General features: G+C 44.1%; 1 pseudogene; it reads right to left on the bottom strand.

Annotated features, from left to right (window-relative positions):
- Positions 1–1,449: 1,449 nt before the first annotated feature.
- On the bottom strand, positions 1,450–1,915 carry LOC129519386 (60S ribosomal protein L15-like; annotated as a pseudogene).
- Positions 1,916–24,675: the final 22,760 nt, after the last annotated feature.

The raw sequence follows: 24,675 nt of genomic DNA, 5'->3' as shown, positions 1-24,675 counted from the left end.
GTGGCACTTAAAACTGATTTACAGTGTACTCAACGATTTAAATGATGTTTTTGCCTCCAAACCAGCTCTTTCACAGAAATCATTCTTGCTTTCCACAAAGTTATGAAAAATATATTGGAGAAAACTCATATTAAGATTTTTAAAGCATGCAAATAGCTTTCAGGGTAATATCCAAATCGTTTGTCATTTCCTGTCTCCGTGTTCATCAAATATGGGAACATTTAACCACACAGGAAGAAGTTGGTGGATTTGGAAAGTTGCTGAACTCTCTTATTTGAATCAATCCACATTGAACACGAGCAGTTTCTTTATTAGCAAGGGAAGGATAAACTCAGCTTCTGCTGAGTGGACTATGGAAGAGAAGTCCCTCTGAGCCCAGTAATCCTGGAACAAATGAATGACTCCAACAGAAGCCCCAGGAGAGAAGGGGTTCCTGGGATCTGGAAGGCCAGCCCACCCGCAGAGCAAACCCCTGACGTCCACAAAACCCGGCCTCCAAGGATTGCTGACTCCTGAGCTCTGTGCACCCATGGGGGTGCAGGAGATGATTTGGGGGAGGTACAGAGACCAACAATTTAATTTGAACAGCAATGTATTTAAATCAACGTCTGCTACAAAAAAAAATACATCCTGCACTATTAAACCCTGATTTCATCAATACCACTACCTAGAATGAAAGTATTTAAATTATAAGAAAGAATATTTAAGTTAAAAAGATATTAAGTACCATTGATCGTCATTATTCATGGATTCTGAATTTGTGAACTTGCCTCCCTGTTAAAATGTACCTGTAACCCCAAAGTCGATACTCACAGCGTCTTTGGGGTCATTTGCAGACATGCGGAGGGATGAGAAATGGGAGTGCCCAGCACCCCTTCCCAGCTGAGGCTGGACAAGGTGACAGCTCTGTGGTCTTTCTTCAGCTTCCATACTTAAGACAAGTGTCCTTTCTGTGATCTATTTAGGGCCACGTTTTTGGCATTTTTGTGCTTTTCATTTATTTGCTACTTAAAACGGTGTGCAGGCATGGTCCTGATGGGCCGGCTAATGGTCCTTCGTGCAAGAAGGTCACAAGGAGCCTTACAGAGAAAATACCTGCACTAGAGAAGCTTTGTCCAGGTCTGAACGCAGTGTGGTTGGCCATGAGTTCAATGCTAATGAATCAACAGCACATATTTTTAAAGGTGTCTTTTTTCTTTTTTTACTGTCCTAAATTATTAGGTAAGAATTTTACAAACATGGGGCACCTGGGTGGCTTAGCAGTTGAGCATCTATCTTTGGCTCAGGGTCTGATCCCAGCGTCCTGGGATCGAGTCCCGCATCGGGCTCCCCACAGGGAGCCTGCTTCTCCCTCTGCCTGTGTCTCTGCCTCTCTCTTTCTCTGTGTCTCTCATGAATAAATAATTAAAAATCTTAAAAAAAAAAAAAAAAGAACTTCGCAAACATTACTTATATCAGCAGGTGGAGCTGGAGGGTGTTGCACCTTCTCCATGCCAGAGTGGCGAGAGCCTCCAACAGTGCTGTAAAACTTGTGACCCCTTCTAAGGCCAGGGCTGTGGTGGCCTGCAGCTGTCAGCCCTTGCATCTCCCTGTGCTAGTGGATGGGTCTGGTGATCCACTGGGTGTCAGGATTTCTTCTGATGGCTTTATGGAATGGATCACTGAGGGTAGCCTCAAAGAATCTGTACGGGGCTGGGCGTTGGTGGCCACCATGACCTACGCAAGTCTGATATGTGACATACCCTTGCTTGCCTTGTAACCCAGTCCACGTGCCTTACCTGGCCTAGTGGGGCGGGGGGCCCTGTGGAGCAGAGAGCTGGTGGTACTAGCAGCCCCGCATCCCAAAAAGAAAGTGCATTATTGCACCGGACCCCTTCTTCCTCCATAGCTCCTCAACGCACTTGTAAGTGCCCATCGTGGCCGACCTCTGAGCTGCTGGCTGCTGGCCAGAAAGGGTTAGAGGCACATGTAAAATGACGCCAGCTATTGAGGGGTGTATGAGAACGTTGTGGAGGCTCACCCTGGATTTCCCCAGGGAGCACTGTCTCAGTATTTGCTAATTCAGTGCCCTGGACTGTGAGTAGCAGAAGAGGTGGTCGTGGTAGACTCAGGTGCAGCACCCAGGTCTCCCTAGAAGGACTGCTCGCCGCCCGGCAGCAGGGAGGGTGGTCAGCAGAGAGCCTTCGGCTGGCAGCTCCTTCAGGATCTGCTGGGAGCTGCCCTCTGCCCAAGGTCATGCCCTTTCCCCATTAGCCCAAGGTTGGTGGGGAGTAGAGAGGCTCCCACCTTCTTGGCTCCAGACCCTCAAGGGGTCTTGTAAAGCCTGCCTTGCACTTGGCTTCTCCCTTCGCAGGATCCTGCTCTGCCCCTTTGCCTTCACAGGCGCTGATTCCTAACAGGTCCCAACCCAACCTTCGTTTCAGCTGCAGTTTCTGAGGAGCCCAAGCCGTTGGGCCAGTTCGCAAAGAGGCCAAAGCAGAGACATGCTCTGCTGAGGTCCTGCCTTCTTCCCCTCCGGTCCTCCACAGATACCGGCCTACAAGCTCTGCCCTTCCCGGTTCTGGGCTCTTGGTCCGTCCCAGCTGGAGGTTAGTGCTTGTGGCTGTGAAGTCTGGGTCCTGCTCAGGGATGCATTGGACGCCACAGGTGGGAAGGGTGGGGGCTCTACCCCCAAACCATGGGTCCTGGTGGAGGTGCATTGTTTGGGAGAAGGGGAGCCCCTTCCTAACTGGCCCCCAAGAGTTGTATGACTAGTGATGGTCAAGGCTGTCTGCCCCCCCTTATCCACCTGACCTAAATCCTCCCTGGCCTCACGCCTGCTCCCTGAAGGGGGCCTTCACCTCTTGCCTTGGCATCTGCCATTCTTTGGACTTCTTACTTGGGCCCAACCTCTAATCCAGCCCCCTGACAACAGAAGGAGATCTGGGGAGCCAAAGACGGAAGCATTTCGATTTCTAAGCCTCCTGAAAGCTCCTCCCTTTCAGAGGCAGTGCTCCCCAAAAAAGGCACCTAGGAAAACTGGCTCGTAGTATTATTCCCTTGCAGCCTCTCCAAGTCACAAGCATGTTAAAATAAAGACAGTGCAATATCTCACTGGGATGTACTTCCCAATATCTAGGAGACATTTATGAAAACAGTAGCAACGTTTACTGCGACTCGCTATGTATCAAGCACTCTGCCGAGTGCTTTATGTATTTTATCTCATTTAATCCTTCTAACAGCCCTGCGAGGTTAGCATTAATATTCCCATTTAACAAGGCTTGGAGAGGTTCATTCGCCTTGCACCTGGGAATTGGCAGCGCAGGGTTTCATCCTTTTGCCTGAATACAGAGCTAGAGAAGCTCTCTCAGGTGTAACATCAGAGAAGACTCTCCGGCTTGGTCTGAGGCAAAGGCTCCTGCTGACAGAAACAGCAGAAAGAGCAAAAGCCAGGCAGACAGACAGCCCTTCCCTTTGCAGTGAGGGGAGAATGATGCTCTCTTCTTACCTTGAAAGAGTTCAACTCAAGCCTAAAATTGAACCAGGATAAAGATCTGAGCATTTGAGCTTGGCTGGCTTCATTTTAACAGGGTGCCTACTCATTCATCATCCAAAGACCATTTCCTCTGCACCTGCATCGAGAATGCATCCAGGGTCCAGTATTTCAGGGAAGAATTACTCAGACCCTCTATTTTGCTTCTTAACCCTCCTCCCCCACCCCCCGCCACTTCTAAACTGGATCACAGCGTGTGGATAGCAAGGCCTCTCGAAACCAGGAGAAACGAGGCTGGTAACTCCTGACCATTTGGCCTCCTGAAATGTCAGGGTAGGAGGTGAAACAAATAGTTGAAAATGAGGTTGAAGACTGAACTGTGGATTTCAGCCATAATTCCTGTGTCACTTCTTCCAGGGAAACATGACAATCGACAGCTTCAACGGATTTCTGGTTGGATGTTTTGGCACTCCTTTGGAGAGTCTTCAGAAATAAGTGAAACTCATCCCCAGATTCTTAGGGTTGAACCTTGCTATGGAGATGTAGTGATGGGCAAGATGACTCTTATTTTATTTACTTACTTATTTATTTTTTTAAAGATTTTATTTATTTATTCATGAGAGACAGAGAGAGAGAGAGGCAGAGACACAGGCAGAGGGAGAAGCAGGCTCCGTGCAGGGAGCCCGACGCGGGACTCGATCCCGGGACTCTAGGATCACACCCTGGGCTGAAGGCAGGCACTAAACTGCTGAGCCACCCAGGGATCCCCAATGACTCTTCTTTTATATTTCTCCCAGATTCAGCAAGAAGACCAGTTTCTGATGGTGAATATTCTGATTGATTAGGCCACCAATTAGAGACCTAAAAGGGATGTTAGCAGCATTCCAAGCTTCAACGGGACACCCCAACCTATTTGCCTATCTGGTGTGCTGGACGTTTTGGGGTCGCTCCCCTCACTCAAAGACCCTGGGATTCCTGGGGCCCTACATGTCCAGCGACCACTCACTGCTACTCAGCTCAGTGATGAGCCATCCTGCATTTCGTGGGCCCATCTCACTCAAGTCCAGCCCTTAGGGAAGTGCCTTACTGTCAAAACAGCTTTGCAATGTACTTTTTTCCTGTTTAGGAGACTGGAGGGGCAGCACAATCAGGACTCATCCACAAGGATTCTGGTAGTGGAGCCTGGAGGTTAAGATCAATGGCTTTGGATTGAAACCCCACTCTCTCGCTTATTAGCTGTCTGACCTTGGACAAGTTGCTTGGCGTCTCTAAAGCCCTCATCCCTCATCTGTAAAGTGGATAATTGCCTATGCCCCATTCCACTGTTGTGAGGATAAAGTGAGATCATGATTGTAAAGCACTTCAACATAGAAACACACTGAGTATTAGAAGAGAAATTCAAATTATTCTCAAAAACTCTCATCCAGAACCTTAAAAGAATTAAGTGAGAAAAACCAGACACGAAAGGCCATGTGTTGCACGATGCCATCGGCGTGCAGCGTCAAGAATAGGTAAATCTAGAGATGGAAAGTAAAGTAGTGATTGCCTACAGCTGAAGGGCTGGAGGAATGGGGATTGACTGTTGGTGGGTATGGGGTTCCTTTGGGAGTAATCAGAATGTTCTGGAAATAGACAATACTGATGGTTGTGGAAATTTGTGAATATACTAACATCCACTGAATTGTACACTTTAAAGGGATGAATTTTAAGTATATAAATTGTATCTCAAAAGTAGTTAAACTTAAAAAAATATCCATTATGAGCTAAAACCATGGATTTTGAACTCTCCCTACCCCTTTGGCATGGGAATTAAAATGAATGGTCATCTCACTGGAAGAAGACTGTGTCTCTTTCTAGGTAAATCATTTGTTCTGTGACTGCATAATGAATGTTAACCCACTGCAATTTTGGCATTTGCAAGGATCGGTAGCACGGAGTTCTCTTAGCAAGAGAGATTGCTGAGCAGCCCGGATTTTTGGGCAGAGAGAGGCAACCTACCACCTTACATTGGAAGATTCTTCGCAGCTCAGTCCATCTGGGAGATATTCCAGGTTGCAAATTAGATTTTTTCCATCTATCTGGGATGGAAAAACAAAAGCAGGAAACAGAAATGAAAATCTATTGGATTAGCTATAAATATTTTGATGTATTACGGTCATTGGTTCTAACTGTAAATTTGTGTGTGTCCCTGCATGTGTGTGCGTGTGTGCGCACACATGTGCGTGCGTGCACGTGTGTGTATGTGCGTGTGTGTGTGTGCGTGTTGGTGGGGGAGGGAGTCGGACTTTGCCAAACGGAAAAGGGGAGGAGTTTTGGATGAGTTAGTGCCTATTGCAAAACTGGAGTGGATTAATTCTGGAATTTCATTGAGTACATTCAATGCTTCCAAAATATAATTTTAAAAATACACAGTATTTTCAGATTCATGTCTCAGACAGGGTTGTCAGCACTGCTTAGGGACAATTTCTTTTGGCATAAGTAAGGTTACAAGATTTTGATAAAAATTATTTCTTTACTGTTTGGAACGTCCAAATAGATTTGTGATCTTTCATTTTGCTTTAAAACATGATTAAATATGCTTTAATAAAACCAAAGACTTCTGTCTGGATTTTGAATTTCATCTGGACTTATAGCTGGTTAATATTATGGATGTCATGTTGCTTTTTATTTTTAATTTTTTGGCTCAATAATGTCAACTGAGATTCTTTCAAAAAGAAAAAGGTTTATAAAAGAGGAGGAACTATTTTTTAAACCACATTAAGGCATTAAGAAATTTACCAAAATCTATCAGGGACATTGGATTTTTTTAGATCTTTTCCTGAAACTTCTAGGTGGAGTTTAGAGCCAGTGAGAGAAGTGGAGAGAGATCTCAGGGCAGGAAGGGAATCAAAGGGAAGATAAACTTAAATAGGTTCTTCTCGGACTAGCATAGATGCCCTGGGCTCTTGTACTCCCTTTGGGATTTTTTGTTTTTTGTTTTACTGAGAACGTACTGTGTACTGAGATTTTTGTTGAAACTGAAGTTCCCACACTCTGCTATGTACTAACAACCTTGAAGAGACTAAGCAGGGTATCTTCGTCAGCTCAGGCTGCTGTAACAAAATATCATATGCTTAAACAACACTGTAGTTGTTTAAACAACGGAAGTTGTCCACGATTCTGGAGACTGGGAAGTCCAAGTTCAAGATACCAGCCAACTAGGTTCCTGGTGAGAGTCCTTTTTCCTGGTTTGCGGTTGGCCACGTTCTCATTGTATCACCACACAATGGAGAGGGAGAGAGGGAAGGAGCGAGAGCTTATGTCTCCTCCTCTTCTTATAAGGGCATTAATGCCATCCTGGGGGCCCCACCCTCATAACTTCATCAGAACCTAATTACCTCCCCCAAGTCCCACCTCCAAATACCATCACATTGGCAATTAAGGCTTTGACATATGAATGTGGGGGCGGGGGGAACACAATAACACCAGGGAAGGAAAAATGTTCCCATGGAATGATCTGACTATTTAACAGGCAGTAAATAATGACAGCTACCACGTATTGACCAGGGGCTCTACTGAGGATTTCACTTATTCTTCACAAAATCCAGTGGGGTCTTTGTGATCATGTCCATTTTATAAATGAGGGAACTGAAGATCCAAGAGGTTAAATAAAGGGGCCCATGGTCAAGCATCATGGGAGTGGTCTGTCCAAAATTTGAATCAAATCTCTTTAGTTCAGGTTTTGGACTGCCAAAAAAACCTGACATATGAGCTTGCAATCTTTTAACACACACACACACACACACACACACACACACACACACACACAAAACCCCACTCACTCTCTTTTCATTGCTTCAGGAAGAAGTTCAAATTTCTTAATATTCCTTACAATGACTTCACTGTTTTGGCTTTATCATTCCAGTTCATTTAGTATATAATACTCCCTGGATCAGGATTATATTTGGTTGCAAGTGACAGAAAACTAAAAATAACAGTGGTATAAACTATAAAAAGCTGATTTTTCCCCTTTCCATATGGCAGGTGTGTTTTTCCAATTATTCAAAACCCAAGTTCTTTCTGTATGACTTTTCTTTCTACTTTGTTGATCACGTAGCTTCCATATCATTGGCCAAGATGGTTACTTGAGATCCACCTCTCAGATCCACATATTAGCCCCCGAGAAAGAAGAAGAACCAAAAACAGTTGTGCTTGTCTCTTGATAGTCCCTTCCAAGAAGTTCCACTTAGGAACTTCCAGTTAGGTCTCACATAACCTTGTCACGTGGGCACATTTGCTGCAAGAGATTGCGAAACACAGTCATTGTTTTTGGTGGTCATATGTCCCACAAAACAAAAATAAAAACAAAACAAAACCCTCATATTTTTCACTCTCAACTATTTGCAGTAGCTTTACAGAAACTGTTCTGTCTGCCTTTGGTGTGCACCTCACCCTTGTACCTCCATAAGCGCATCTATAATATACTATCTGTATGGATTTTCTTGTATACTTCTCCATTAGTCAGAGAGCTCGTTGTGGGCATGAGTGACTGACGGGCACTCAAGTTCCAGGTTTTGGTGTTTTTTTTCTTCCAATAGACCATTTCATTTAGCTTAACTGTAGAAACATAACCATAAATGTCTGAGAACGTGGACATAGGCATAATTCTGCCCAGGGAACATGCATTGCAACCCAATGACTGGTACAGAGGCCTCCTTAAAGGGGTGATATTTGAACTAAGAGCAGAATTGGGAGAAGGAGCTAAGCATGCAACAATCAGAGGGAAGAGCGTCCTAGGCAGAGAGTTCAGCTAAGACAAAGGCCTTGAGTTAAGGCAAGCAGGGATTTGGGATTTTCAAGAACAAGAGGGAACAGTGTGGCTGGAGGGCAACATGTAAAGGGAGAGTGGGAAGAGTTGTCAGGGCAGCGGTTACAGGGACAGACTTCATGCCAGGTGAAGGTGGCACAACATGGAGGTCACAAGTATGGGCTCCGGAACAAGCCATTTGGAGAGCCCATGGTTCTACCACTGACCAGCTGGGAGACCTTGATAGGCTGCTTAGTCTCTCTGTGCCTTAGCTTTCCCGTCTTTAAAATGGTTATAGGACAGACTTTTTTAGAGTGGTTGTTAGAGTGGTTTTAACAACAGGAATTTATTTCTTACAGTTCCGAAACACTGTGAGCACCCAATAGGTCCTTGGCACCTGCTCTTATGAAGGTGTGTCCAGCTTTTTGCCACTCCTGTCATCCAATATCTATACCCAAACCTAGGCTCCTGCCACCCTCCTGCTCTCTAACTCAGTTAGTTGTTTGCTCAGTCGGAATTAGGTTTGCTATAATATCAAGCAGATTAAACATAGAAAACTTCCTTCCCTTTCAAGTAGAAATCCTGGGGCAGACAAGTCCAAGCTGAGATGGTGGCTCTGTGGATGATAGAGACCCTATCCTTCCATCTTTTTTCTTCATCATCATTGACTCTGGCTTCAGATAGTTGCTGGAGTTTAAGCTGTCATTGTGTCCCATTCCAGAAAAAGAAAAGGTGGAATGAAGAGGCGTTGGCTAGCTCAGTGGGTTAAGTGTCTGACTTTGGCTCGGGTCATGATCTCAGGGTCCTGGGATAGAGCCCTGCACTCAGCCATCACCTCGCCCCATGCATTCCTGTGCTGAGCAGGGAGCCTGCTTCTCTCTTTCCCTCTGCCTCTTCCCCTGCTTGTACTCTCTCTCTCTCTCTAAAATAAAAAATAAAAAATAAAAAATAAAAAAATCTCTTTTTTTTAAGTGTATGGAAGGAAGAAACTCCTTTTAAAAAGCTACTCCTGAAGCCCTATCCAACAGCCTGCTGTCATTTCATTGTTCAGAATTATTCACATGGGCACACCTAGCTGGAAGAGAGGCTGGTGTATGTTTTTTCCAGCCTGGCACATTGTATGGAATTCAATTACTATGAAAGAATCCTATTGGCGTAGACCTCTCTTCTTTCTCATTGCCTAGATTCTAAGCCAGACTCCTATTCTTTGTCTCCTAGGCCACTCCTCATGGGCTCTCTGCCTAAAAATGCCCATCTTCACCCCACTTTACACATGTGCGGTCTTCAGTGGCTTTCATTTGCATCGAGCAGAGCCCACAAACTAGTATCTCAGAAACTGAATCCAGCCTACAGTCATATTCTGATTGACCTTCATGGTACTTTCAAAACTAATGAATTACTTACCACTGAATTGAATTACTTACCAGAGTTTAACAAACCAAAATTATCTCTAAAATCCTGCATTTCCTTCTTTTGATAGCAGAGGTTCTGGGCCCACATCCCTGAATAGCAATAATTAGCTGTGGTTGAGTAATCACTCACTGCTTCGGATAGCATTTGGGATTTCCAGTTTGCCCCAATCCCAGCTCTTCCTCTTGCCTCTTCCCAGACCATACCCAGACCACTTCCCTAATTTACACTTTCTGACTATCCCCTGGAAGAATTTGAGTTTAAAGATCCTGGGGATTGAGTTTAAAACTCTTTGTCTTTTCTTTAAGACCCTTCCATGATCTGGCCCTAGCTTGCTCTTCCAGCTATTCTCTTCATGTACTGTCTGCTCCAAACACTCCCCACCCTGCACCTCTTGACTGCAAGCTCTATGAAGGCAGAGGCCATGTCTGTTTTGCTTCTATTCAGTCTATTTCTAGCACCCACAACAGTGCCTAGTTCATAAGGAATGCTCAATAATTAATTGTTCGATGAATCCGTACTTGCTTTTTGTCACCTCCCTGTTTATGCTCATGGTCCCACTCCCTCAAATGACCTTTTCTTGTATCCGCATGATAGGAGCTCAAACATTCTTCAGAGTCCAACAGCCCTCTTTTATGAAGACTTCCTTGACACACTTGCTGGCAAAAACTACAAATCCTAGTGCTTTTAGGAATCATGGAGTTCCCAGGACATATCCCAAAGTGCCCAAGGCTTCTACACTCTGGAAGAAAACCAGGTTGGAGAAGACTCAACAGGCCTGAGACGTTATATGCCAAGTTACTCTGGTGGCTAGATTTGGAACCCATTGAGAAAAAAGATAGGAGGCTACTGCAGTAGTCTAAGCAAGACATGATGGTAGCTTGGGCTTGGGGACTGGCAGAAAGGCAGGAAGAACTAAATGGATAGGAGAGATTATCAGCACATTAGAATGTCAGCACTTGACAGTATAATGAAAGATAGTAAAGACAAAGGAAGGAGAGGGTTTCAAAGGTGACTATTTGATTGCTGGCTCATGCAAGAAACACAAACTACTATTTTTATTTATTTATTTATGATAGACAGAGAGAGAGAGAGAGAGAGAGAGAGAGAGAGAGGCAGAGACACAGGCAGAGGGAGAAGCAGGCTCCATGCAGGGAGCCCGACGCGGGACTCAATCCCAGGACTCCAGGATTGCGCCCTGGGCCAAAGGCAGGCGCAAAACCGCTGAGCCACCCAGGGATCCCCCCACATACTACTATTATTCCCTGAAAAATAAAATACAGAAAACCAGACCTTGGGGTCTAGTTTGGGCCTTGTTGATTTTGAAGATCTTGGAAATATTCAGCTTAAGATGTCAAGTAAGAGGTTAGATATATGGGTTTGGAGGTCAGAAAAGCATTCTGAGCTGAGGATATGAATTTCAAAGTTATCAGAATTATCTATCAACTGTTAAAACTCTGGATATGGCTTTGGTAGCTAAATGCCAAGGGAGGTAGTATAGAAGAAGAGAATAGGGCTCATGGCCAAGTCTTAGGAAGTCGACGCTTAATACCCAGGCCAAAGAAATTGAGCCTACAAAGGAGATAAAGGGGGTTGTCCAAAGATCTAGGAGCAAATCACATAGGGATTGCATTGGAAAGCCAAGGAAGAGGGTATCTCCAATGGAAGGAGTGATACATTGGTGAAAGGTGAAGAAAGGTGAGAACTGAAAAACACTCATTAATGTAGCATTGTGAATGTCATGGGTGACCTATGGGAGCCATTTGAAAGGGTGAGTGCTGGGCCTGATGGGAGGAAGCCTACTGAAGAGCATTGGTTGGGAGGTGAGGCAAGGGAGATTTATGGGCAAAGAGAGGTAACCTACCACCTTAGATTGGAAGATTCTCTGCAGCTCAGTCCATCCAGGAGATATTCCAGGTTGTGGCACCTTGGGCCAATGTTGGATTACGTGATGTGGTCATCAAGGACATCCCTGGGATGTGACTAAAAATGTCTAATGGATTGAGCAACATGGAAGTCATAGGTGTCCTTAGAGGTGGGACAGTATGAGGGTTGAGAGACAGGGTTGAGGCTAGGAAGAGAAGGAAATGGAGAATGGAGACCATGAAAATTATGTGAAAACTAGCTTCTCCCTCCTTAGTCTCTCTGCTTCTACCTGCCTATGTGCTTAACAAGAACCTCATTTACCCCTCTGCTCTCTCCCAGCAGATGGAACCACAGATGGTAGCAAGGAAGAGGAGATAAAATGTATGGATAAATGCCTCAGCCCTTTCCTGAATCCCAAAGACAGCTGGTGCCTTGGATTTTTTTGATAGAGGCCATACATCCTGTATTGGGTTTCCTCATTTGTATGTGTGTTTACACGATTTTAATCTCAATCCCAAAGTCTACTGCTGATTTAGAGTTCAAAAGCATCTCCTCTACAGTTAGGTACATCCCTGTGTGGTTTCTGAGAAGAACAAGGAGCTTCCGAAGGGAAGATGCTGTCATTCATAGAAAACAAATTCACTGTGCAATCCAGGAGGGATAAAGAGCATGGCATATGGCAGGGCTTCCAGATTCTGTCCCTCAGAAGTGAGATAGGGACAGCTCTTGAAACTTCACACTTACTCGCAACATCAGAGGACGGGACTCAGATTATGCAGATGGTGGTGAAATGCAAAAAATGTAAATGTTGACAACTAGACTTATTTCCCATCAAACACATTCAATATAATCTCTAATGATTAAGTACCTAACCCTCCTTTCAAAACTCCATTGAATTTTAGGCAACTAGATCTTTATAGCAAAAGATGAAAAAGATTGAAATATGTCATTGATCACCTACCTGGGTTTTAGAGAGGCCTTGCAATTTAATTTCGTCATTTCTCTGGACCTGTAACTGTCCAATAGCAATATAAGGTGAGCCACAAATCTAAATTTAAATTTTATAGTAGCCATATCATGAAATTAAAAAGAAACAGGTGAGATGTCTTGAGAATATATTTTATTCATCCCAATGTATACAAAATATTATCATTTAAATATGTATTTAATATGCACATGTATTAATGGAATATTTTATGTTCCTTAGTTCATACTAAATCTTTGAAATCTGCTACGCATTTAACTCCACACACCCTGATTCTGACTAGCTACATTCCAAGCTCTCAATAGCCATGTGTGACCGGCGGCTACCTAATTGGACCACCCTATTCTAAACAAATCATCCAAGAATCATGTACAAAAGAATCCATCTCATTAAAAAAATATGCGACTCCTATTGACTGAGTACCTGTTACGTGACAGACACTGGGCTGACGATTTTACATATGTCATGTTATTTACTCTGCACCGTGATTCTACACATAGATATCATTATCCTTCTTCTATGGAGGGGAAACTGAGGCTCAGAATAGTCAAATAAACTGTGCTTCACTAAGTGTCAGGATCAGGTTTTAAACTGAAGCCCATGCTTTTCTTAAGACTCAACATTTGGGGACGCCTGGGTAGCTCAGTGGTTGAGCATCTGCCTTTGGCTCAGAGATTGAGTCCCATATCGGGTTCCCCACAGGGAGCCTGCTTCTCCCTCTGCCTGTGTGTCTCTGCCTCTCTTTCTGTGTCTCTCATGAATAAATAAATAAAATCTTAAAAAAAAAAAAAGGCTCAACCTTTGGCCATATAGTTGGTTAAAATCTCCGAATCTTTGACATATATCATGATGTTCATTCAAGACACATGTTCACAGTAAGAAGCACAGCTATAAGGCCACCAAATATTAAACACTCAGGAAAGCAACAACGAAGGAAAGGGACGCCCCGTCAAATCCCAATTCTTATTAAGTAGTAGACATTAACTCATCTGAGAGCAAATTTTATTGAGCACCTTCTTTGGTTTGGATTTTAAAGATCTTAAGTCATCTCTACACCCAACTCAGGGCTTAAATTTATAAATTTATAACCCTGAGTTCAGAAGTCACGTGCCCCACCAACTGAGCCAGTGAGGCGCTCTGTGCACTTCCTTGTATACCAGGCATTATGGAGAAAAGAAAGAAATACACAAAATTTCCTGGCTCTGACCCACCTCTGCACCACCCTCTGCCCTCCTTCCTTTCTCTCGCAGGAAATTTCCTATTTCCGGACTTGCCTTTCCTGACTCACATTTGTGTACCTCCTGTTCCCTCTGGTGGAAGAGAAGCCCTTCTCCAGTCTGAGTGACTAACTCCTCATCCCTCAAGCTCTGGCTCGAATGTCACTTCCTACAGGAAGTCTGCCTTGACACTTCAGGCACTTTTGCCCTCTTGGGTTCACAGCATCTTTCTCTCAGAGCACTTACTACACATGTGTTTCTGAGTCTTTTCCCAGAGAGTGAGCTCCTGGAAGCCAGGAGAATGCTTGATTCAACAATTTGAGTGACTAACCCAACTATCTGCTAGGGTCTCCTAGTCTCTAAACTCTAGGTCAGATTGACTCAAGTCCCAATTCTATAGATTAGGGAAACCTAAAGCCCATCCTCAGGATTCTCCATATTTGGGGAAACGTTTTTACAGTCTTATGGTTCTCTTTTTATGTCCTGATTTTGTCAGAATTGTTCGCTCTATCTCATAGCTATGTCTTCAATCCCGCTCTGGCATCAGATCCCATACAACACACAGCTTCTCTCTTAGTCTCTCCCCGCCCCAAAAGCAACCACAGAACCACGTAAACAAGGCATTTGACTAAAGACCAAGTGACCACAGGGAGGGGCGATGTGGCATATGACAGAGCAAAGGCCTCAAAATCATATATTAGAGCTTTCTGCAGCCCTTCTGGGCAACCCTGCCCCCCCACAAGCATATTACAATCCCACTTCTCAAAAACTTCCCAGCTCCTCTCTCCAATCTTTTTTCTGCCACCCACTCTGCTTCGCCTTCCTTTTTTTTTTTTTTTTTTTCTTTTTTAGGAGCCAAAATCCCTCTCATTTTCTCACATAGAATGGTGCATCTTTTCCTTTCTGCTTGGGCTCCTCCAAATACCTAAGTATTGGTTATTCTCCAACCCAAACCCTTAACAAGGTATTTTCCTCAGCAAAAGCAGTTCCCCCTCTTAAGAAAAATCTCAGACAACAGTTAAGGGAATAATAACTTCTGTCTGGAGAAAGTGCTGGCAAACTTTTTCTGTAAGATCCACGGGGCACATAATTTTGGCTCTGTAGGCCATGGGATCTCTGCCACAACTACTCACTTTTGCCACTGTAGCACAAAAGCAGCCGATATATAAATGAATGAACCGGGCTGTGTTCCAATAGAACTTCATTTGTAAGAACTGGGGAGGGGGCAGGATAGGCCCCCAGGGCCCATTTTGTCAATGGGCAGGATTTGACTCCCAGACAATAGCTCCTGACCCTTTACCTGGAGAAGAGGGATTCCTGCCTGTATGGAACTTCCAATCAAGTCTGGGAAACAGGGCAGAAACATGAAAAGATAGATCCCTAATATTTTTAAGAGATATAAATGATAAACTCCAGATGAATGGTCTAGGTCCAAGTTGACACTGTAACAAAATTTCTTAATGCAATTTTGCATGAAGCACAGGTAGCTTTTGGATAGTGTTGGAGAGGAAGAGCTCCTTTCTGAGAGGCGCCTTTGCTAGGAGAACAGGGTCACCTAACGCAGGTGTCAATAAGCTACAGCCCCCTAGGCCAACTCCTGCCCACCACCTGTTTTTGTAAATAAAGTTTAATGGCTAGCCAAGCCCATTCATTTGCATATTGTCTCTGGCTGCTTTCCCTTTGCCTTCAAAGTTGTTTTGACACATATAGCCCACAAAGCCCAAGGTATTCACTACCTGGCCCTCTATAGAAAAAGTTGGCTGACCCCTGAGCTAAGACATTTGCAATATGGGGTTGTAAAGAGCACAGATTGTGGAGCCAAAGAGCCTTAGATCCAAGCAACAGGCCTGTTACCTTCCAAGTGTGGCCCTAGATGAGTTACTTCGGCTCTGAGGCTAGTTTTCTCACCTATGAAATGAGCTGATGGGTCTATTTCACCAAGGTGTTAGGTCTATTGAGCGAGACAAGGTGAAAAACAATGCAGTGCTCAACACACACACACAAATACGATTTCCCTTTCTCCCTCCGCATAGCAACTGATTATAAAATAATACTGCAGTCTGCGGGTTTTAATTGACTCCTGAACAATCATGATTGCAGTTCAGGTGTTATTAAGGCAGGTGGAGTCTCACGCGCAAAGGATTTAGAGATTCTTCTAAAGGGAGCTTCAAGTGCGTTGCTAAATGTATGTGTTGTTCTTTCCTTTACAAGTGGCATAAAACCAAGGCAAAGCGGCTTTTTAAAAAAGAACATTTGTTGGTTTGCGTAACTAAAAATCTCTGGGTTGGATCTTTGTGCATGGTGGGTCCAGATAGTCACACAGGCCATCGGGAATCTGTGGTCTGTCTATGGTCCTGCGGGCGAGGCCTTCTCCTGAGCCATTTCACTCTCAGGCAGCCCCTCCCCACGCAGTGGGAAAAGCCCAAGAGCTGCTCAGATCTATGGGTTAGCACAGGGGTCCCCCACCCTCGCCCCAGGGCCAAATCTCACCCGATGCCTGTTTTTGTACAGCCTGTGAGCTAAGGCAAGCTTTTGCTTTTTTAAAGGGCTGTAAAAAAAATGCAAAGAAGGTCTACGTGACAGAGACATAGGGCTGAGCTGACAAAAACCAAAATAATTATTATCTGGCTCTTTGCAGAATGCATTTGCCAACGTAGCAGCTCCACTATCAAAAGATCCCATTCTTGTCCATTGCTCCCAGTAAAAGACCCCAGAGCGCCTTCCTGGGACCATCTTGTTTACCTGCACTGCCTCATGGGAAGTATTCTCATTTCTTTTCTTTCTTTCTTTCTTTCTTTCTTTCTTTCTTTCTTCCTTCCTTCCTTCCTTCCTTCCTTCCTTCCTTCCTTTTCTTTTCTTTTCTTTTTTCTTTTCTTTTTGAAAAACTAGTTTTTTTTTTTATTGGAGTTCAATTTGCTAACATATAGCATAACACCCAGTGCTCGTCCCATCAGGTGCCCTCTTCAGTGTTCTCATTTCTGTCACTGATGTCAGAGAGCTGGGTGGATTAAGGGCTCCGCTGATTTTCTCTTGAGCCCTTGAGCCTGTAACTTCATTCATTTCTCAGAATTTTATGTAACACAATCGGCTGGACTTTCTGATGGGTTCTTTTTTTCTCTCATTACTTCCTTCTTACCTTTAACCACTTTAAAGCTTCTTATCTTATAGTCTGTATCTGATATCTGAGTATCGGAAAGATTTATATCTGCTATTCATATGGCCGCTGGCATGGGTTCATGCGTCTGAGGTTTTTAAAATCTTGGATTGTGAATTCATCTTAAGTGGTGTTTGATCCTCAGGAATCCTGAAGCTCCAGGTTTGGGGGTGTCTCTCCAGTGAGGCTTCACCTCTGCTTTGTCAGGAACTTTGGGAGCATCTAAGAACTGTTTCTGTGCTAATATAACATCCAGAGGTCCCCAGCACCCTGTAGCAAGTGCACCTTTGAACCCCAAAGCTAGTGAGGGCAGGCCTGGGGTTTCAAATCCCCATCCCCTACCTACCCTGCCAAAGCTCTCTCCAAGAAATGCAAGCTTGACTCTCATTTCCTTTGGTCATTTGGGGGCCTTTTTTCTCTTTACCCTTTGACTAAGGGTAGCAGCTTTATGTGGAATATCAATTTTTCCTTCTGTCCCAGAGTAACCATTAAATCTCGAGCGCCCTGGTTTCTGAGATCATCAAACACCCCCAGGCAGCCCCTGCGTTCGTGTGCAGATTGTACTCTGGTTTTTAGTTTCCATTTCATTTTTGGTCCCTGGGATTTCCTTTTCTTTCTTTTGAGCCCCATTGGCCATTTAAAGGGATGCTAGTTCTATTTTATACTGCATTTCCAGGTGTTTCATAGCAGGAGGGTTTTATGTAATGCAATCCACCACATTGCCGGAAATGGAAATCCCATTAGGCCTGTGAGCCTGTATGAGACCATGCCAGCATCATATGCCACCTGCAGATATCTTCCTCTGCCACTTTAATCACCTCGGATAGCATCAGGGGAGGTGCTCACGAGGGATTTAGTGGAGGTGATCAGTTGAGTGAGTTACCAGAGGGGTTAGCAGAGCGTGGCAGCGACGTGTTTCAGGCACAGGCACTCCCCATACTCGTGTATAGAGCAGCAGCATTGTGTAGGGTTTTAGAGGACAAGCTCTAGAATCAGATTGTCTTGATTTAAATCTGAGTTCTACTTCCAAGATGGATAACCTTGAGCAAATCCTTTAACCTCTGCACCTTCATTTCTGGCACGTGACATCCTCCCCAACAAGGTAAGGTGAGCCCTTGCTAGATGCTGGGGAAGACACCCATCTTCCCTGAGCTCTCACACACAGGGTCAGCCATGGGAGGGACACGAGCTCATAGGAGAGACCTGCCCCTTCCAAGAAATAAAAAAAGGGAAGAAGGATGTGGAAAAAGCCTGAGGTCATCACCTTTGTAACTGAGGAGAAATTGGCCCAGTGCTCAGGAAAAAAAAAATAATAAGATTGTAAGAAATGCTCTTTGAAAATGTAAAATTGGATGAGGATTGCCTAGTTTGTGTGCATGGATCTAAAAATGAAAACTCCCCCAAAGGGTCTCAAGGTCTTCGCCAGCCCCAGAGATGTCACCCTTCATTACGGAGGCTGTGGGGAAAAGGAGCAAAGCATGTCTCTTCAGCACAGGCAGGGGTGGGGCTGGGGAGAGTTAGGGGTCTCCTGACCTTTGCCACTTTGGGTCTCTATACCACCCCTGCACCTCCATCTGCTTCTCATCTAACCCCTAAGTCCTCGGGATGGAAGTGCCCTGCAAATTCCTGGGGAACATTTACTCTCAGGAGAACCAAAGACCACCAGAAACTGCTCAGTTTTTCTAAGGGAAGTGGAAGCTGATGAAAAGGCAAACAAGTGTGCAAAATAGAAATGCATTTCTGCCACAGACTAGAATCAGCATCCTTGAAAAGATTTTTCCGTATCTGCACAACATTTGGCTACAAGAACAATTATTCATCCAAACCACTTTTCAAATGGGTCATTTGGCACTGCCATGCAGAAGTGTGTCGATTAGGAAGTGTTCTGTTGTTTCCTCCCGAGAAGTGGGCTGAGCCCTGGAAAATGTGTTTCTCACTCAACAAGTCCTTATTCAGCAGCCTGAGAGGCAGAGAGAGGCTAGAGTGGCCAGCTATCAGCAACACTCCATTTCTTTTCCTTTTTTTTTTTTTTTTTTTTTTTTTTTAAGGTTGTAGGAGCAGCTCTCCTTGAACTTTGAACAACATCTTGTAGGTTCAAGTTAAATCCAGATAAAAACTTGCCACAAAGTTAATCTGGCATTTTTACAGTTAAAATCATTTTTTTTCTGGACATTTAAAGGGAGTGGAGGGGGAGAGGGAGTTCAAATAGAAAATAATAATTCACACAAATTTGTTTTTTGTTTTTTTTTTTTTTTAATTCACACAAATTTGTTCCCTTATAAGCACATAAATCCTTTCATTGTTACGTTTCCTTTTCAGGATGCCGGGGTCTCTGCATTGTGACAATGTCAAAAGCTGTCCATTATGCCACCTGCTAAGCAGAGCAGAGCTAGAAGCTATAGGTTGAAGTTCAGGAAAACACACTTCACCTTAAGAGATGGAGATAATGACAAATTCTCAGGGCTGTCCATCTTCCGAATAACAGGCTTGGCCAAGAAGTGAGTCCCCTCACAGAAGGAAGCAGAAGCCATCACCAGGAAGGCTGTTGCCGGGTTTTTGACTTGGGTATGGGATTAAAACACGAGGTCCTTGGTCTATTCCAGCCTTAAGATTCCAGGACTTTTCCTTTTATTTATTTATTTTTTTTGGACTTTTCCTTTTAAAAATAACATTGGTGTGGTACTTCAGAGTTTTTAATGAACCTCACGTGATCTCATTGATTTTTTTTTAATGGAGATGACTTTTCCTGACTTTACAGTGAGCATGAGTAAATATAAACAATGTAGGCTTTTGAAGGAAGATGAACAGAATGAAAGCAAAATAGAGATTCTCCTCCCCCGATGTCTAAAATGTGAACGGAAATAATGAAAACCAGCAAAACAAGAAAATTGGCAGTAGCAAGCAAACAAGGAAATGTGTACAACCTCAGGTCACGTACCTCAAGAAGTGAGGGATAGAAAGGGGAGATTTTCAAGCAGTGTAGCTTCTAACGCTGTGCTCACCCTGGAACCTTGCACTAATTAAAAATCTTAAGAATTTTCATCATAAGCTCTAAATCTAAGAAACAAACTAGCCGAGCATAGTGTTTCGCCTTAGTGTTTTGAGTTAGAGAAGCTGTGAATAAGAATATGAATTCAACATACCGGGGCCCAGAGGGAAAAAAAAATTATGCAACAAGAGAAGGATCTGGAAAAAAAAAATGAAAAAAAATGGAAAAAAAACAGGAGACTTCAGTTCTAGGTAAGCAATTAAAAACCAAAACAACATTGCAGTGGAGCTAATAATAATAATTAAAAAAAATCCCTATATAGACACAGCTCAAAATAAAATTACAGATACAGAAAAAATACTAGAGATAAACATGATGAAGGCACAGAAAAGGCATAAGTGATTTGAGCCTCACTGTTCCTAGAGCAGAGAACCCACAGACAGGATGGTCTAAATATACAAAGATATGAAAAAAGAAAATTGCTCTGACAAATGAAAAAATGAATCTACAGATTGAAAGAGTACACGAAGACCCAGGAAAACAGACACTGAATGATCCACATGGAGACATGGCCTTTTTAACTTGCTGAACTTCAAAGACTTCAGAAAAAGAAGTCTTGGTGTACCGATAACAAGTAAGGAAAGCCAGTTAGATTGGCCTCGATCTTTGATAATCTCTATTCAATGCCAGAATAAGAATGAAGCACCGTCTAGAATTTCCAAGGGAAACTGTGACTCAAGATGGTTTCATCCATCCCAGATCAGTTCCAGAACGAAGGCCACAGGCAAACACCCAGGGCCCATGAAGGAAGTCAGAAGATACGCACCCATGGGTCTTCTTTGAAAAAAGAAAAAAATTATTGAGTGATGAAGCCCAGTCAATTTAGAGATGAGTCAAAATAAAGGGTTTGAGGAAGGACGGCCTGGGGTGAAAAGGATTTGGCATGAACGCACGATTCATTGGAACACAGAACCGGTGACAGTAAGCGATGAGGGCACGCTAGTGTTTCCACAACAGAACGTGAATAATACAGACTATGCTGTTGTACAAATAGTAATAGAGCCAACATTGGGAGGTGAGGGACAGAGAGATGGGAGGAAGCACACGTCTAAAGATTGGCTCATCTTTCATATCCGTGAGTCATTCAATACTGCCTGAAATTGAAACCTACGGCTAAAAAAATAATGACTCCAACCTCTTAACATTTTTCATTGCTTTGCTTAACCTTCTTCCCTCAAGAGGGGCTGTTAAGAAATAATATCTCTTGCGGTAAAGATGCATTTAACTAAAGGGCAGCAATTCGCTCAGTTGAACTCCCCCTTTGCTCTTCTACTGCGGAATTTGAGTGCTAAGTAAATCTATTATTTTAAAAGCAGCGTGGATAATATACTCGTATTTTTGTCCAAAATATGGTTGCTTCTCTTTCAATCTGTCTCCAGCCTGCATTCATTCCCCTGTCCCTCTTCTTCCTCCCACACAGGACTCGGATTTTCACTGATGGTGGGCTCTCGGCCAGGGAACCCCTGTACTCCAGGGTGCTCGGAGCCCAGCTCTAGCTCCAGCCCCATGGGGTGAGGTTGGTCCAAGCATAAGCCTGTTTCTCCTCGCCCCATGGAACTGGGGGCAAAGACAACCAGGGTGTGGGATATTCTTGTCACAGAATATGGCCGGGCCTTGTCACCCAGTTAAGGCCAATAAAACTGGAGGAGTGGGGAAGGCTCCCCAGGGATTTCTGGGGAAAGAGGCTTCCTAGCTTTAAGAGGACACTGATCATTGGAGGCTCCCTCTCTCCCTCTGGACTTGGTGGTGGGAAGGTGCAGAGCCTGTTGCAACGAAAGCCACTCGTAAAGCCACCTGTGACTGACACCCCCACTGCCGAGGCCAGAGTCACAGACAAATGACGCTGGGTCAGGCCACCCTCCGAATGTGGGTTTTGGAAATCAACACATTTCCATATGTGTTAAACCAACTAGAATTGGATTTTATTTTATTTTTTTATATATAAATTTATTTTTTATTGGTGTTCAATTTGCCAACATATAGAATAACACCCAGTGCTCATTCCATCAAGCGCCCCCCTCAGTGCCTGTCACCCAGTCACCCCCACCCCCCGCCCACCTCCCCTTCCACCAACCCCCAAGTTCGCTTCCCAGAGTTATGAGTCTCTCATGTTCCATCTTAGAATTGGATTTTATATGTATTTTTGATGCTGAAAACATTGTAACAAACCAGAAATGATCCCCGACACGTCGATTTAGAAAACTGTGAGATGTTGTTTGCCTAATGGTAATCATATGGAGTTATTATAAAAAAATGTACATTTCTCCATTGTCTAAATATTTTGTAAGAAGCATGTCTTATTTTTACCAACACAAAAAGTCATTCTTCTTGAATATTAAATTGTTAAATATAAAAGCAATCCATGCTCATTGTAAAAAACCAAAAACCCCCCAACATCCAGTTTCTCTACCAGTTGCCCCAAATGGAACTAGAAAGAGAGAGAAATAATATTCTCTGATCAGAAAATATAATAAACGTGATCTTAGAAATAGTCAATGTCTTTACCAAACTAAGCACTTTATGTGTATTATTTAATTTTCACAACATATCTATGAAGCAGTTAACATTAACATCTCCATTTTATAGAGAAAGAAGTATCTTGTTCATTTCTCTGCAACTGCCTGAAATGCCCTTGAAAAGAGGCAAAGTCTGTCGGAGCGTATTAAAGACCAACCGTTTATACCACACACACAAATAATGTGTGTGAGAGTACTGTTCCTCAAAATAGATATAAAGGTAGCAGATCATGTTCTAGTTTAGTAGGCACAGGGATGAGAGGACTGCAAGTCTTGGGGCTTTTGGAAGTTGCGGGTGACTGGGCTCTCTTGATCTTGTAAAAATGAACCCCCAAATCACTCTGAGAGCCGTCACCACCTAAATTGTGGACTTCTGTCATTTTTAACAATCTATTCAGAAACATAAGCCCCGGAAGGTGAGAACTGAGTCTGTGTCATTTGATGTTGTATCCTCAGTGCTTAACACAGTACCTGGTACATCGTGCTTAATGAAAGAAGGAAGGAAAGACAGGAGGAAGGAAGGAAGGATGGGGGGAAGGATGGGAGGAAGGAAGGAAGGAAGGAAGGAAGGAAGGAAGGAAGGAAGGAAGGGGGAGGGAAGAAGGAAGGATGGGAGGGAGGAAGAAAGTGAGGAAGGAAGGAAAGATGGGAGGAAGAAAGAAAGGAAGGGGGAGGGAGAAAGGAAGGATGGGAGGAAGGAAGGAGAGATGGGAAGAAGGAAGGATGGGAGGAGGGAAGGAAGGAAGGAAGGAGGGAAGGAAGGAGGGAAGGAAGGAAGGAAGGAAGGAAGGAAGGAAGGAAGGAAGGAAGGGAGGAAGGAAAGGAGGATGGGAGGAAGGAAAGGAGGGAGGGAGGGAGAGAGGGAGGGAAGGAGGAGGGAAGGAGGGAAAGAAGGAAGGAAAGATGGGAGGAAGGGAGGGTGAGAGGAAGGAAGGGAGAGAGGGAGGGAGGAAGGAGGAAGGAAGAGAGAGGGAGAGAGGGATTATTTTCCACTTCACTTCTGGTCCACTCACCTGCATCTTTGGTGTCTTTAAAGGGACATACAGGCCTTCCCCTTCCTCCCCTTCTCTTCCTACTGGCAGGAAGACACATGATGACAGGGAGCCCAAAAGGCTGTCTGGGACCACGAGGGCATGAAGCTACATTTTGAGGGTGACAAAGTAACAACACAGAATCCTAGTTAAGCCACAGTCACAGCCCCCCAGACTCCTTCACGGGAGAAAAAAAACAACCATCTCATTTAAGTTGCTGTATTCGGAGATCTCTCAAAAATAGCGGACTGATTCTTGACCAGTGTTAGTCAAGTATAGACACATTCTATAGAAACTATGCTTGCCGGGGTGGCTAAATCATTGACATTCCCTTAATTCGGTTCTTTAGTTAATTTTATCTTAATATCAGATTTGTAGAAATTCCGTTGGCTTAAGGGAATTTATGGCTAAAACCTCTGGAGACATTGGGCCTCTGGGATAGTTAGATCCAAGGGTTAAACAATGTTCATAGAAGTCAATCTCTCTCCCTCGGCTCTGCTTTTCTCTCTAGTGGGTTAACCCCCAGGCAGGACCTCTGTGTGGAGTGAAGGCTGAAAGCTCCTGGCCCAGAGTATCCTTAGAGACAGCAGTTAGAGTAGGGAAAAAACTCCTTACCCCCAGGCTTCCCTGAAATCCTCAAGGCCAACTCTCACGGGAATCTTATGGCATCATGTGCCCAAATGAACCAATCACTGTGGACCGTGTGGCTCAGGCCTGGAACCTGGGCCCTCTCCTGGAGCTAGAGGGACTTCAGCTTTACCTGAGCCAGGTGCCCTGAGACTGAGAAATATGAGGGTCCCCAAAGAAATGACCAGGTGCTCTTACCAGAACCAAAGGAATGAATGCAAGGAGGCGACAACTACAGATGTCTGCTATAATTTACTTATTTCTTGATTCAGCAAATATTGATTGAAACCCCAAGAATGTGCCTGGCCTGGGCCTAGGTGATGGGGGTAGAGAGCAAGGAAAGCAGACAAAAAAATCCCTGCCTTCCCTAAAGATCCTTCACATTCAATGAGGATGAGGCGGTTTCTTGTGCGCTCTTAAAAAGCTTGTGTGTCTCTTCTGGGACACTTCCAAACCCACCAGAAAAATCACTAGGTTCATAAAAAAGCAATTTGGGACTTTCACATTATGGGGAGGATGCAGAGGCTGGGGGATGGGGACGAAGAGGGGAGCCAAGAAAAAA

This window comes from Nyctereutes procyonoides, unplaced genomic scaffold (genome assembly GCF_905146905.1).
Source record: "Nyctereutes procyonoides isolate TBG_1078 unplaced genomic scaffold, NYPRO_anot_genome, whole genome shotgun sequence".
In the NCBI taxonomy this organism is placed as follows: domain Eukaryota; kingdom Metazoa; phylum Chordata; class Mammalia; order Carnivora; family Canidae; genus Nyctereutes; species Nyctereutes procyonoides.
The sequence above is the reverse complement of the archived record's forward strand: the minus strand, read 5'-3'. Positions and strand labels throughout refer to the sequence as shown.